Consider the following 17,275-nt stretch of genomic DNA (forward strand, 5'->3'; position numbering starts at 1 on the left):
AGATAAAATATGTAGATCTGGGGTAGAGGCTAAATTGACAATGATCAGTATATACATATGTATGTATGTATGTATTTACGTGTGATACTGGATGAGAGTTCAATGAAGAATATGCATACTCAAAAAGGGCCAGAAAATGTAGTAGAAAATATATTAGACCTAATAAATTGGAATTTAAAATCAAATGGATTCGGACAAGTGAATAAAGCCAAGGGTTGAAACGAATGGAACTATATTTGATAGGCCTCAATGATATGTACATGACCAACAATTTAACTATTACAATGGTAGTTTTAAGATCTTTTCCATTTTATTTTATCAGTATCAATAGATTTCTAATTAAGAAATATCAATTCATAGGATTTTTCTTTTAATTTCTTTTTGATTTAAAAACAAAAGTAACAGCGCGACCCTGCGCACCATTGTTAATTTTTGCTCTCTAGCTTTATAGTTTGCCCTCTTTCCTGAATAATAGCCCCAAAACTCCCATTTTTTGTTCCAAAAGCACGCTCCACCGGCGAAGACTAGTTATTAGCAAAAGTAGTAGTTCGGTCGATGCTTTTCGCACAAAACATGGTTTACTATTGTTAACCATGATTCATTGCTCTCTTGCTTCGAAAAATAATGGAGCGGTCTATTGGTATTTTAAAAGCACCCAGCCAACGCCGAAGACTAGTTATTAGAAGCAAATTTTCGAACATACGTGATACAAAATGAATCTTGGAAACTATTAAAAGTATATATAGAAGCAAAGGGTAATATATAACGGCTCATATTTTTGTACATTCATAAATTCATCGCGACCTTCATTGAAATTTGCTCCTAAGGAAATAAAGTCAACACTCTTATACATATCCAGCTAATGTTTTTTGTAAATGTTAAAATTTTAATAAATGAAAGCAAATATTTCTATTATATACATATACATAAGACCGGTTTGATAAATAAATAACAATAATTACACGAAGTTCCAAACAATTCAATGACCAAAATCTGTGAAAAGGTTTGCATAAAAGCAGGAAAAATATCAAGCAAATTTTTCGTTATTTGGAATTCGAACTCTTAGTTAGCGAACGTTTCCTAATTAATATTCTATTTTTTTTTTTGCCAGCAGCGATACTACATACTACCTAACATGCAAATGTATGTGCGCATGTACATTAATAGATAAAAAACAACTTACGGTGAAAAACATAAGTACGGTGACTATATTTTTTGGGGAATATAAAGGACATTTAATGAATCGTTTTATAACTCAAAAAAATGCTTTATGTAAGTTTATAATATTTATTATAAAATATTAGCATACAACATTTAGAATTCTAAACAATCAAATTTATTATACGTTATGGAAATTTAAATGAAATTAATTTTGATATTTTTACAAGTACGTGTGATTTTTAATAATGCGGGTTCATGCTTTAAAATATCTAAAAATTGTAGACAGCTCATTTCGAATTTGCATTTGTTATAAATGCATGCTTATAAAGTGTCCATTTTTAATTGGGTTTTTACAATGGAAATAATCGTTAAATGGGGGGCATTCTATACAGGGAGGGAAAATTCAACGATTTTTAAAATGTTTTTCAAAGGAACTTTCTTTTCTGTGAAATATTCAAAACTTTCAACCCATTCATGTTGGTATCGCTTGTCATTTTGTCACTTTTCTTCGATCTTTTTATTTGTGACATTGAATTTTTAATACACAAAACTTCATCAATAATTTTTCTTCAAGTATATTTAAGGATCAGTGATTAGACATAATTTAATAGCTATTCCTCGACCTTCGTCCACAGAGGAATTTCTCGTAATAGGACCCATTAAACTTCCATTTCCACGAAACATGTCTCCGAGTTATATGAATAATCAATACAGGTTTAATAAAATTTATGAATTTCATATTTAAATATTTCGACGTTAATATTTTTAGCGATCGTCGATATTAGAAAATAATGGACAAAAGTCAATTTTAGAAAATAAATAAATCTAAAGGACATAGCAGTGAAATAAAGGATTTCCCTCCTAAATAAAGGAAATACGGTCAGTGTAAACCTAAGCCATTTTATTTCAATGGTAAATTTTAAAATATAGGTATTATACATTCTACTTCTTGATATCTATTACATGAGCCGTTATATATGAAAGAGGCGAATATCCAATTTTCATATTCAAAAACACTACTTCTGTTTGACTTAATCAATTATTTTAATTCGGTATGTCCAGAATCTCGGAAAACCAGAATAAACGTATCACAGGCCACCAGTATTTTTAAATATTGTTAAACCAAAAACATTATATTTAATGTTTCGCGAAATATTTCTCGAAATGAAGAAAAGTGGACTTATACCACTTTCAAATATGACGGCTCATATGTAGAAAAAAATGCCATTAACTATGTATATAATAATTTTAGACAAAATGGCGATTGTAAATCGTCTCACCATTATTTTGCTGTGTACGCAATAAAATACGAAAATTTAGAATTCAGTCAAGGTTGATATTTTTTCAATTATTTAACTCGTTGTTTCCAAAATCTCGGAAAAGCAGAAAAAGTATCCACCAGTATTTTTAAATATTGTTAAACGAAATATTTCTGGGAATGAAGAAAAGTGGACTTATGCCACTTTTAACACACTAGGGTCAAAATGACCATACACAGAAAGTGTAATTCAATCGAAATGCTATTGGAAAGCGAATTAGAAAACCAAAAATTAGGAAAGCATGCTAAAATTAGAACTTTCTCAATAAAGGGTTGATAATTTCAGCCACTTAAATTATTTTGACAAGGCCTCCTCTTAGCTTCACTTCGCAATCGATTCAGTATCTTTTCCTACGGTCTTCCGATCGTTTTGAAACTTTGGCATTTTGTGCGGTTTGGTCAACGATGGAAATTTAAATAGTTTCCGATATTTCGACGGTGAATAATAATTGTAATAGACACGTTTAAAAATGGGGTCTACGTGACGAGCCAGAATGTTAAATTACAGAAAACACAAATATCGGAAGGCAAAGATCGAAAATCGAATGATCTTAAGTCGAAAGATCTAAAAAAAAGGGTGCATGGTAAACGGTACATACTCACTTAATTTGCGCGAGCAGGATACAACAGGAACAAGAGGAACATGCTTTTCCTCCCGTATTCTGCGCGCGCACATTAATACGGGAGGAAAAGCCTGTTCCTCTTGTTCCTGTTGTATCCTGCTCGTGCAAATTGAGTGAGTATGTACCGTTTACCATGCACCCTTTTTTTTTTGATCTTTCGACTTAAGATCTTTAGATTTTCGATCTTTGCCTTCCAATATTTGCGTTTTCTGTAGATTTAACATTGTTGCTCGTCACGGAGACCGTTAAAAATGCTACAATTTTGAACATCTTGACGTTTACTGGTAAGTAGACTTGCATATATACTATTTTCCTTTCCGACACCCTCCGTCTTGTCAGACTTTAATTGTTTAAACCCCTATAACTTAACTTTTCCACACTTAAGTTCTGACCGCACTATACGGCCGTCAAATGCTGCAGGACGGCACAACACGGCAAAGTTGATACAAAAGGCAACTCTGTCGCGTGACGCGTAGTGCGTTATATCTCATACAATTTCATACAGACAATATTTGGCCGCATGCTGCCGTTCGTGTCGCAGACGCATAGTGCGGTCAGACCTTATATCTTATTTTCTTATTCGTGTAAAATTATTTTGAAAGTATTTCAAACGAATCATACATACACTGTATACTGTGAGTAGTTTTGTTTGTTGTTTTTTTTTTCGGTAAATCTTGTTTCGGACTAACGGGAAAGATAAAAATCTCTTATAAACTTTTGCCCTCTTTACGAAGGTTAACCGGGAATCTTTCGGCTGCCCATCGGCGCAGTACGATAGTCTAAATTAACGGATAAAATTTTGACTATCGTCCAACGAAGACCATTAGATAAAAAGTCGTTTAAAAACGAGAAAGCACATTAGAGAAGCGAGATTGGGCGAATCCCAAGGGACACCGTTACGTTACGCTGCCGCGGAGTAACGGTACAAGTTGGCGTAACGACGCTCGCGGCTTGAAAGCAACCATTTGAATAAATCGATATCATCATCTTCAGGGTGTCGGAAACACACGGACGAAATTCGGAATCCGGACTCAAGCCGGTTTTCTTCGTCCGGTCGCAGTGGACCGTTGCAGCACCACCTGACCGTTTTTCGATTTCGCAAATTCATAATGAGGTGACTTTCTAAAATGCCGACGATTTCTATGTACGTACACGTGCGCGAGCTAGCTCGTACACACACTCGTGCACACACACACACACACAAACAAACCCTCTCTACTCTGGGATTCGAAATTCAAATTGCGTCAAAAGGTAAGGTCTGACACATTGTAAATATACAAAATATATTATTTTGCATGAACAGGTGTCGATCGATTAAGCGGGGCTACGTCATCTCGTCGCAGTCCCGTTATTATGCGGACGAGCGACCGTGCGGTGTGCATGTGCCAACTTCCAAGCTCTTCAATTTTTCAGAATGGAACCAGTATTTTTTCATTTTAGATTATTAAATAATTTGATCGATATCGAACAAGCTATTTTTGTTGTTTTTCGTAAATAAATGTAATACGCCGATAACACGATAATTTTTTAGCGATTACCTTCATGAAATCTCTACATGTAATCAAATTTAGATAAACCTTGCAAGCAATGACCAATCAAAAATTAAGTTCACGCGGTAAATAGTTTTGCTAATTAAATAGCGATATTTATGTACAAGGCTCTTTTTATTATAAACTGAGTATACTTTGCGAATGCAAATTAAACGGGAATAATTGAAACCTTCACTCAATTCTAAATTTTCGTATTTTATTGCGTACACAACAAAATAATGTCGAGAATTTTCTTCATTCCCAGAAATATTTCGCAAAACATTAAATATAATGTTTTGCGTTTAACATTATTTAAAAATACTGGCGGATACTTATGTTCTACTTTTCCGAGATTCTGGACACAACGGGTTAAATAATTGAAAAAATATCAACCTTCACCGAATTCAACGTTTTCTACATATGAGTTTTCCCATTTAAAAGTGGCATAAGTCCACTTTCCTTCATTCCGAGAAATATTTCGCAAAACATTCAATTGAATGTTTTGCGTTTAACAATATTTAAAAATACTGGTGGCCTGTAATACTTTTCTACTGCTTTTCCGAGATTCTAGACATATCAAATTAAAAGAAGCGATGAAGTAAAAAAGAAGTGGTGTTTTCGGAACTGAAAATTGGACTTTGTATACATATGTAGGTGTATTAAAGTTTCAGGATGGTTTTTAGTTTAAATTTTCTTTTGATTATTATCGTATACATAGCTTTAGTGAACTTTTGAACGAATTTACGCAAATGCGGCAAAAAACGTATTATTCACTGTAATAATTTGTGGAATATTGTACTTTGAAACTTCAATATCCGTACTCAATTTTTTTTCAACGATTCATATGTATGTATACAAAACATGTATTCCTTTTTATTTTCTTTTTTATGCCACTTTTCAAGGTACACACGTCACAAAACATATTTATGCAACTTTTCGTATAATATTCAAGCATATATCTAAAATATATGCTTGAATATTATGTATTATCAATTATTATTATAAAATCTAACTCATTTCGCGATCTAAATGACCATGATTAATATTCTACATCACATGTGTAAATGATTTACAAGATATTCTCTGCAGTTTCGTACTGCAATAAATGAATACCTAACAAGATTTTTGAACTCGCGCTACAAGCGAATGTAGCATTTCAAACATACATACATAATTCACATTGAATTAATATTGCATTATCATTTCAGGTGTTTCAAATTTCATATTTATAAAAATATACTATAAGGTCCTTGTAAAATCAAATTGATAACGCTTAAAAAAATCAAAATGGAATTTTGCAAAAATGTTTAAATTTTTTAAGGCGTATTTTATATCACTTATAAAAGGTACGAATTTTCTTCCCTCAATCTCTATAATTGTACTCAGTATATAATATGCTTACAATTACTAATAGGTACAGATCTAATGTACACGTACATATTTGCTTCGTATATGATATATTTAAAACCTATCCGATAGGATTATTAAATACGCCTTCGTGGGATGAAAACAATATACCTACAAAAACTTAAGAATATCTTGAAAATTAATGAATTAATATTTATATTTAAATTTCTAATACACCCTTAACAAACTATTCAGTACGTTTAAATGGCATTGTAAAAATCAACGAGAAGCACTAGAAATTTGATGAATAACTGTCAAATCTTAGTTATTCCTCCTTGGCCGAACGTCCTCGTCAAGGTAACTTTGAATTTTACCTGGGAATGACGGACCACAAAACCTTAGAGACAAGCAATTATTTCACACTGTTAGTTGCGACGTGCCACTTGAAAAAACATCAGTACCATTGTGTTAGTTGTTAATAATTTGCGGAGCAAGGGGAGGAATTTTGACAGTGAAAACCTGTCGATGGAACTGGAACGGGATGAAGTGAAGTTGGTCGTTGGAATTTGGACACATCCGCGTTGGTCGCGTCGGATCGAGAGGCCGCGCGACCGCACGCTGCTCGAAGAGTTGTTTAAAGTGAGAGGAGGTGAGTGGGGTGTCGAAAGTTCGACCAGACCGCAGATCCTGACGCATTCAGGTGCGCAGATGCTGCCAATATTCAATGGCAACTGACAACTGACAAGTAGCAACTGGCAACTGGCAATTGGCAGACGTACCTGTAATATGGTGGATGCGGCGTGAGGGGAACTACGTACAGAACAGCGCTACTGCCGGACTCAAAGTGAACGCAGGTGAGCCAGGTGGGGGCCACGAGGGGGTCAGGAGGGGGCTCTGTTGCCACTCCGCAGTGCTGCCGGGCTGGAATTTATCGCGCAGGTAACAACTCACCTGGCCCAAACTTGTATCATCACTCCTCACTCTCGCCAACACCGCTACTGCGTTGCTACACACCACTGAGGTACACTTTTTCTTGGCAAAAGCTAATTTGCCAACATTCAGCTGATTCAGTCGGCAAGGGCGATTCGTATTTTGACGTAGAACTACAATAGTCACCTTTACGAGATTATCTCCCACGTGATTACGATTTTAAACGGTAGTAATTAGTTAGCGTGGTGATTTGCAGTCAGTTCTAGTACAAGTTGTTGCTTCTAAGTTATCGAAATTGTAAATAGGTTTTTGAGCTCTTTTTCCTATTATGCTGTAGACTAACATTAGAATAATATAATACTGTGATTACTAACCAAATTAAATTAAATTGTAAAATAGAAAATGATCAGTAGATCAGTAGCTATTAAAATAGATATAAGAAGTATTGTGAACATAATTTCGTAATAATAAAAAGCATTTAAAATAAATTAAAAAAAAAGTTATCGAAAAAATCGACCGTGTGTTTTACAATGGAGAAATAAAACCATGTGCAAAATCTCGGTCTCCGTGATGAGACAGAATGTTAAATGACAGAAAACGCAAATATCGGAAGGCAAAGATCTAAAATCGAAAGATTTTAAGTCGAAAGATAAAAAAAAAATGGTGCATGGTAAACGGAACATACTCACTTAATTTGCGCGAGCAGGATACAACAGGAACAAGAGGAACAGGCTTTTCCTCCCGTGTTAATGTGCGCGCGCAGAATACGGGAGGAAAAGCATGTTTCTGTTGTATCCTGCTCGCGCAAATTAAGTGAGTATGTACCGTTTACCATGCACCATTTTTTTTTTTGATCTTTCGACTTAAGATCTTTCGATTTTCGATCTTTGCCTTCCGATATTTGCGTTTTCTGTCGTTTAACATTCTGTCTCGTCACGTAGACCCGCAAAATCTATATATGTACCTACACTTCATAGATTACCTAAACACAATCTGCTTTAGGTCATCGACTTTAGAGAGTCTTTAATTAATATTATGTATTAGATGTATTATGAACATTTATAAGGATTGTAAATAGGTTTTTGAGCTCTTTTTCCTATTATGCTGTAGATTAGAATATTATAATACTATGATTACTAACCAAATTAAGTTAAATTGTAAAATAGAAAATGATCAGAAGATCAGTAGCTATTAAAATAGATATAAGATGTATTGTGAACATAATTTCGTAATAATAAAAATTATTTAAAAATCAAAAATATACCTACACGCCAGGTAGGAAACAAGCTATGTTTGTCAGGTAATTCTTAAAGAGGGGGTAGGGGGGGGCGTCTTCTCCATTGTTCCACTTTAGTTAAGTATGTTTAGCGTTGCAAATTACACGTTCGAGCACATTAAAGCAATTCGCTATACCGTCCGTAAAGAAGTTTGATTCGAAAATGTGCGTAATTTTGTATGAATTATCGTAATAAAAGAAACTGTTGTTAATTCCAATAATGTTCACTAATCAAATGTACAAAATAATTATAATCTATATATAATTGAATGTCTGCTTGTCTGCCTGTTTCGTATAGGCTCCTAAACCACTCAACCGATTACGATGGAACGTTCAGGATTTGTTGTACGCATGTCCGGGAAGATTACTGTGAAAAAAAAATGGGAAAACCTAATAATAATATTCGTAATTATGATTTTACCAAAGCGAAATTATGAAGCGCCATTGTGTAGTCAAGGAAATGTGTTTGTTGGCAACCACGTTAACAGGTTGGTTTATGACGACACGGCGTTGAAGAGAGGTTACTCCACGGCGTTGAAGAGACGTTACTCCACGGCGTTGAGCTCCAGCCGTCACTTGAAACGGGAACGGGAATTGCATGCCTTAGGGCCGGGCTGCACCGTGCGACTTGTGAGCGACTTGGTTGAGGGTGACCAGACCAATGCATGCAGGTAGATGGGACATGCTACACCCGTCAACTTGTTTGTCGCACACATTTCCATACATTTTTTCGTGTCGCGCAACTTGTCGGCCGACAAAGTTGCACGGTGCGGCCCGGCCCTTATTCCGGCATCGCAACACATGCCGGGTTCGGCTAGTGATGAAATAAAAAATATGTAGTGTTTTCATTTCCACGATAAATTCTAAATAAGGGAGTACTTAACGCAGTCTTTCTTCACAAATCATATTTTTAATCATTTAAATTTTCTCATGTATGTATATTTTTCAGATAATTTTATAAAAGCACCACAGGCGAAAGTTTATTTGAAGTGAATAAACTTCATTGTGGACAATTGAATCGAAAATAGTGTTAAGAGAAATTATGTGATCATTTTTTTTATGTATTCGTGTAGTTGTAATGTATTTGCCTTTAATGTTTAATGAATGAACTTGAATGAAATATTACAATTTTAAGGGGTGTACTTTTTATTTAAAAGTTAAATTTTTCATTTGTTTTATTTTCAAGATAAATATAACATAGACTAAATTTATTTGTTACTAATTGTTACTTTTGACAAGAAAAAGTCTAATACGAATCAAAATAGATATCAAAATTTTATTGAATTCCAAATCGATAAGTCCCTACAGCTTCTTAAATCTACAATTATAATGATTTCATTGTATATATTTTGATTTGTGTATATGATTTGTATTTTATGTACATTAGTATAATATTGCCAATTTGTATATTATTCAAACCATTACCACAAACTAAGAAAAAAGCTCAATTTCCTGCATGCATTCTAATAATGAAAACACATCAAAGATACAAATAATCATAATCAATAAAATTATACTGTATTATATTAAGTATGCATTTGGCTCTCAGGAAGGTGGGAGAGGCAGAGAATCATAAAGCTGAAATCTGAATTTTATTTATAACAGCTTTATGACAACTTGATAAATTTTCAGTCATAAAAGTTATATTATTTCACTTATATTTAAATTATGATGTAAATAAAAATTATCCATTTGATAAACCGGAAATACGCATTTTTCCCAAAAGTCAAAAAATGTCACGATTTTTTCAAAATCACTGAGCTGTGTCAACTGGAAATGGTGATTTTCTCTGGAATAAATATTTCGTTATTTTTTGTGGCATACTCAAAATTTTGTATCTTCAAAAATATTGCAATTTTTATCTAAATAACGATATTAGGTTTCAGAAAAACTTATATAAAACCTTTAAAAATATATATAAAAAGTCGGATAACCTGATCTTTAGCCTGAAACATATGTATGTATGTACATATGTATTGTATGTACATATGTATATGTATATAGATATAAAAAAAAAACTTTTAATAAATTTCATCATTTACATCACTCTAATATCTGATTAGAAATTTTTCCGATATACCACGACGAACGCTGTCACATAAATCAAATAATACTGAGTTGACACGATACGATTGCATTCGGATCGAGTCCGCTAATTTGGTCACTCGGACGTCGCCACGTTTCGAATAATGTGCGCTCGTACCGTGTGCGCTCGTACCGTGTCAACCCGGTATAATAAATAATATAATACAAAACCGAAGATAAATGTATGTTAACATAAATAATATTCGAGCCCAATGGGTTGCGATGTTGCCATAAGCGTGTGTCGGTGTCTCTATGTACCGTTGGTCGAGCAAGCTGAGCGGCACCAACTTTGGAACCATACACCCAACTTTAGGAAGCAGCATCAGCCAGTCCACAGTCCAAGAATTGACCAAAAACAAAACACAACAAAATACCCTATCGGTGGGGGCGCAACATTGCGCAACACTCATGACCTTGAGTGACATGTGCACAAATTTGCATGAACGCTTATACGCCAACACGTGCATTGGGAAAAATCCCCTATTGTAATTATTTTATTGTAATACACCGAAAAAATAACTTTTTCAGAATATGATTGACAACATAACAATTGCAACTTCATTAGACAAAATAAACTTTCGAAATTAAATCTTTCAGTAGATGTGAAAAAAAATGGCATAGTATGAATTCACATGTACGTGCAAGTATACATAAATATAGTGTATGTATAATATATATGTACCTTACTTTTAATTGAACTTTGATCTTCAAGGTTGACAGTTTAAGTGTACGTTTGGTATGACATAACAATATTTTTCGCGAATATATGTACATACACATACATAGGTACATACAATGTAGTTGGAAGTTATTACTTTTTTCGATTCAAAAATTTTTCTAATGTTAATAATGTACATATTACATAGATATAAAAAAATGCATACATATATGTACTTCGGTTTATTAAATAGTTTTAGAAATTAAAAAAAAATCGTGGAGTATTTCTTCGCAAACCAAATGCTGATGTCAGCACTTGAGAACTGTGCTTTAACCCGGCAGAAGATGATTATGTTATAATTAAAGCCCGGATAACCAAGCTGCCGTTCATTGTTCAAATGTTGTAAATGCATTGTTAGAGGTTTGCCGAACCTTTTTTACAAATCATTTACAACAATTGAACAATGAGCGGCACCTTGGCTATCCGTACTCTAGTTATAATAATTGTATCGGTTATTTTTGAAGTGGAATAAGTCAGATCAGTAAATATAAAGTAAAAACGACATATTACTTGAAATTCATTTTAAAAAGTACATTCTATAATTCCTTCTTCCATTGATCAACCAAATTTTTCAATGCTGTATATATGTACGTATATGAATGTCTTTTGTACGTATATCAAAAGCAAAATATTATACCTTTATCAGACTTTGATAGTACGTATGTACATAACTACGCCCGTATAAAACTCATAAATTGGAAAAAATCGTAAGATTTTCAGCTTATTGGCTGTAAAGTCTAGACTAGAGACGAAGACAAGATCAGATCCAGCATCGTCATAATCATCGTCAGCAGGGCACGTCGCGTGAGCCGGTCTTCGTCTCGTTCCACTTCCGTAAATTTGTGCGGTGTCGATAACCCCGACCAGCAAACCTGCTCCAACACAACCTGCTCTCCTCCTCTACACTCTTCTCCTTACTTCCCCCTCACCGACTGTGATAGCCGTGACGATGGCTCTCCACAGGGAGACTCATCATCCACCAGCACTATCAATGTATTTCGAACTATGAAAACCGCATTAGAAATGTCAATTGACAAAATCACAACTAATAATTCAATATTGTTAAATATGTATCTTATATATAAAAAAAAGACCGTTATGTATGTGTGTAATTCGTTTCTCATTGGCTGTCATCAAAATAGTTTCTGATTGGATGTCGTTAATTTTTTTTTAATTAATAAAAAAACAAATGAATGTTTACTATTACATAGATTAGCCATGTTTAGGCGGTTTACATTACAAATACTGAGCGAAGCTGGTTGGAACCACTAGTCTATTATATAATTTCGAAAGATTCTTTGCATGTACATACATATGTATATAAGTTTTGGATGAAGCATTGAAAACAGATCAAAGTTTCTATGACGATCGTTGAATATATATTTTTTTCGATTCAAATAAATTTAATAAAAAAACAAATGAATATTTACTATTACTAATTAGATTAGCCATGTTTAAGCGGTTTATATTATAAATACTAAGCGAGGGCTGGTTGGAACCACTAGTCAAATATCTTATTTCGAAAGAGATTTTGTATGTATTTAAGTTTTGGATGGAACCATCCAAAACAAATCAATGTTACTATGATGATCGTTGAATATTATTTTTTTTTCGATTCAAATAAATTTAATAAAAAAACAAATGAATGTTTACTATTAGGTTAACCATGTTTAAGCGGTTTATATTACAAATACTGAGCGAAGCCGGGTAAAACCACTAGTATTAAATAAATAACAAATACATAGTTTTATAAGTATTATATACGGAATGGTTAAATATTAATAAAAATAATAATAAGTTATCTATACAAATCCATTTAAGCAAGGAATACAAATGTATATATATATACATATATGTATATATACTTAATATTCAAATACAATTTGAACATATAGACGTTATTTTTATTTCAAAATATTAACGCGGTGATTGTTTTTGGCTTCAGCGCATTTTTATTTTATTTATTTCTTTTATAAGTTTCGATTACATATATATAATCATAATAGTTTTTATTTAAACTATGATACTAAAATAAAAATAATTTTTAAAAACGAAACCGCACGAAAAATTATTCTAGAGTGGAAACAAAATGGATATGGATTTCTGTCTGTGTCCTTATTTAATGTGACTTTTGTAACTGTTTTTCCTTGCCCAAATTATTTGTGTAGGTATATTTGTTTTAAGGCCTGAGATTCAATTAAAAATGAGAAAAGTTATTGTTTTAAATCTTCACGAAAGAATCTTATTTTCATCCATTTGCAGGTACCTACAGATTTCCAACATAAATGTTGTTTTGGGTATTGTTTGATTAAAGCTAATAAATATCACTTTCAATATTCCTGTATATATATAAAATCAATTACTTAGTTATTACTCACCATGTAATGTAATATATGTAAGTTTGGCTAGCCATTTGTGGACCGCAAAATAGACGCGTGGGCCGCATGTGGCCCGCGGGCTGCCGGTTGCCGACCCCTGGGCAAAATGATCACTTTTTTTTGTAATTGTCATACAAGTACATTTTATAATACTTTGAAGTATTCGAGAAATTGTGTTCCAGGCTCGCTTCCAGAAATGGAAATACCGCGAAGTCAGTGTAGGCATAAACGCACAAAAGGAAGATGACCATTAGTGTGCAGCTCCGTAATTTCAAAATGTGCAATCCGGCAATCAAATTCTCACACCTTGTATATTGTACATATATATATACATATGTAGATAAATACATAAATCTGGAATAACCAAAAACCAGTAGACACTTGATAAGTTGTTGGCTAAAATACGCAAGTACTGTAGTTGAACATACTTGTGTACTCGTAAAAACATACATATAATATATGTATGTATATATTTATATACATACATTCATATTGACGTACATATATACCTGCCTGCCTACTCTTGTTCAAAAATCGTATGTACGTGTTATTTCACGTTATGTGGTTGCGAAGACAAACAAGTTTTTAATCGAAATCGCTATTAAAAACGGTATTCGAATTTATATTATAGATCGCATCGGCAGAAAATAAATTAAAACTATTCAATTTACATCGATCAACTCAAGTATATGCATATTTTATAAAAATATCTATACATCCAATACATATACAAATTTAATATACGCTTGAATCACGTAATATGTATAATATATACACGTGATACGGGGATTATATACAGGCGCATATCTCAGAAATAAGTACCTACTCATTTTATGAAATATTTGTATACCAAAATGTCATATTTTGACTTATTGGAGCATTATGTATAACGTAACCCTTAAAATATTGATATTAATTTTTGCAAACAAATAATACATAAGCCTCGTAGTTACTACCACTAACAAACTCTTCATTTTCTTCATCATTGATGGCATGATTTTTTCCCCATTAAGTTCCACTTCTGCGTTCCATTTTTCAAATATATTTGCATTGCACGTGTTTTTAACCCCCACCCGTTTCATAATTGACATTGAAATATCAAATATACGGGAGACAGGGGGGGGGATTTTTTGTCACAAAAAACATCAGCCTATCTATATATGTATATAAATAAATCTATGTTTGTCTGTCTATCTCGAATAGGCTCCTGAACCACTGAACCGATTACGATGGAACTTTCAGGATTTGTTGTATGCATGTCCGGGAAGCTTACTGTGAAAAAAAATCGGCCGAAAACAGGATCGGAAACGGGAATAACGGGAATGAGTGGCATTGCAACGCAATAATTTAAAAATTTTTCGCGTCTTGACATGCGTTGTTAGGGTAAAATAAACTAATAATTGAATAATTTCAAATGTGTTCGCTGCCTGCGTTTTTCCGACAAATGGGAACGGGAACGAGAACGGGAATGGGAATTTCATGCGTTAATGTGGCATTGTAACGCATGCCGGGTTCAGCTAGTATATACATACATATATAAGTATATATTATATACCTACATATGTATATACATTGGGAAATTCGTAACTTATCATTCCACAACTTTTCCGATTTGATTAATTGATAATGCTTTTATATTTTTATTTTGTGTTATTTGAATAAAAAATTATTTTCCTTAAATTCATTCGAGAATATATTTTTCGGATTTTCCGTTAAAATAGTGTTTCATATGTACATATGCGTATTCATTTATATAATTGTATGTATTATATATGATGATGTGGCCAATCAAAACTAATAGGCGTGGCGTTTTATAGATTTTCCACCTATTAGAATGGAAGGTGTCACCTAATGGCGGGAAATCTGACCTTTAGATGCAGTACAAAGTACAGAGAACAAATTGTGTATATTTGCGACATTTGAATATACCTACCTACAGTGGCGGACTGGCCATACAAGCGTACATGCCCGATGGCATGTGGGCCCCACTATCCATTAGAAAATATGGGCCCTCAGTAAAATTAAATAACTTTTTAATTTAACTATTTCACGTGTGTAAAAATTTATAGGATATTGCACTTTGGGACCTAGAGTTTGGGTATTTCAACAAAACAAATTTCTTACGATATACACAAACAACTAATGCCTGCTTTAACAGCCCAAGGATCGGTTAACTTTTTTTATTAGGCTCGAAATGTAAGTTTCAACATTTGCGTGGGCCCTTTTACCGGGCCCATTTCCAACCTCAATATTATGCATATACCAATACCTATGTAACAACTACCTACTGAAATAAAAATGGGAATAAACAAATTTTCCTGAATAATATAAACTGAATTGCTTAAAACAATTTTGATAGGACGATTCATCATCAACCAGCGATTTAAATTTACTTCATACATACTTTCAAAATAACATTTGATTATACTTCGACGATATAGTAAGATTTAAATACACAATTTTAAACAGTTTCCGAATATTAAATCTATTCCTAATCTAGACAAATCCATGTATATAGAAACATAGGATAGGGGCCCCCTCCCCAAAATCCTGATTTTCGATTAACATTAATTGAAAATTTTATACATTTTTTGTTTTCAGGGACGTAATTTGGGGGGGGCACTCGCCCCCCTAAATTAAGGAATAGTGTGAATTTAGAAAATATTATGGATTTAATGATTAATGAGATACTATGGATCTATGAATGCTGCGTTTATTTCTTATGTACATATGTTACTTTTGGGTAACTAATAAAATAATCGCTGCTATGTGCTTTGAAAAAAAAAGATTTTATTATTTTGAAGCAAGTATATTTTGGTTTTTAAGTGGTATGCCATTAGTAACATTCTTAGAAATTGTTCATCCCATGGAGCGAATCGTTAGAAAGGTCCCCTTTACTTTATTTTGTCTCAAAAACAGATGTGTATCGTTTATTTTTCCGAATGTACGTATATTTTTTGATATAGTGATACATTTTGATGGTCGATTTTTGTCAACCATGTGAAGATTTTTGGAAAAAAATTTTCGCCTGCGGCGCTTTTTTGGCTTTTTACATAATATTTTTTTATAATTATTCTTTCAAAAATAAGCTTAATTTTTTCATATATTATATTTTCCATTTTTATTCCGATATAAAAAAGATTTTTTGAAAAAAAATTCAATTTAACCAATCTTTGCCTGCCCCCCAAGAAAAAGCTGAAATGACGTCCCTGATTGTTTTCTACCGAAAGTGAAAGCCGCTTTTATGCCGCATTCTTTTATGATCCATTATATGACAAGGATTAAAACGAAATATACAATGTAATTTATGGATCTATTTTGCTTTTGCCATTTTTCTTGTACCTAAATTTGTTTATTCCCATTTTTGAAAATTTTATTTATTTTTTGCCCTTGATTTTTAGCGTGATGGAAAGAAGAAAATTTTGTTATATGAGGGGGGGGACAAATTTTTTTAACCCTGGGTGGGGGCCCCCTTTGACTCCTGGCATGCACTGATTTCAGTCCCAGTCCGCCACTGCCTACCTACATACATATGTATGTACTTACATATATGCATTTTTAATTTTAAAAAATATGATAAAATTAGATACTAAAAATTGAATGAAAACGAAATAAGAAAATAAAAATAATAATATTTTTTTAGAAGAACTGTAACGAAATTGCTTTTTTGTTCTAAGTAGGGTTGACCAAGAGGTTTCTTTTTAAGAGAACATGTTCTCTTTTTTAACACAATTCTTTTGTTCTCTATCATTTTTATATTGAACCATAATGTCCTTTTTTTTCAATATTGACAAGTGTGGATAAAAGAAAGAAATAAGTTGAAAATTTCCACTGTCTGGGGTATTTTAAGTGTAGTCGTATATAATTACAAAAATATTCATGTTTAGAATTTTATAAAGAAATAAAAGAA

The 17,275-nt window shown here is 32.9% G+C and overlaps 1 protein-coding gene across 1 annotated transcript in view; it reads right to left on the bottom strand.

The window, feature by feature from the left end:
- fus (epithelial splicing regulatory protein fusilli) overlaps positions 1-6,825 on the bottom strand; it is a 36,456-nt gene extending 29,631 nt beyond the window's left edge. Inside the window, exon 1 of the mRNA XM_077428262.1 lies at positions 6,758-6,825. The gene's annotated coding sequence lies outside the window, so the exon portion shown is untranslated. The remainder of the gene's footprint in view (positions 1-6,757) is intronic.
- Positions 6,826-17,275: the final 10,450 nt, after the last annotated feature.

The sequence above is a fragment of the Arctopsyche grandis genome, chromosome 3, assembly GCF_051622035.1.
Source record: "Arctopsyche grandis isolate Sample6627 chromosome 3, ASM5162203v2, whole genome shotgun sequence".
Classification (NCBI taxonomy): domain Eukaryota; kingdom Metazoa; phylum Arthropoda; class Insecta; order Trichoptera; family Hydropsychidae; genus Arctopsyche; species Arctopsyche grandis.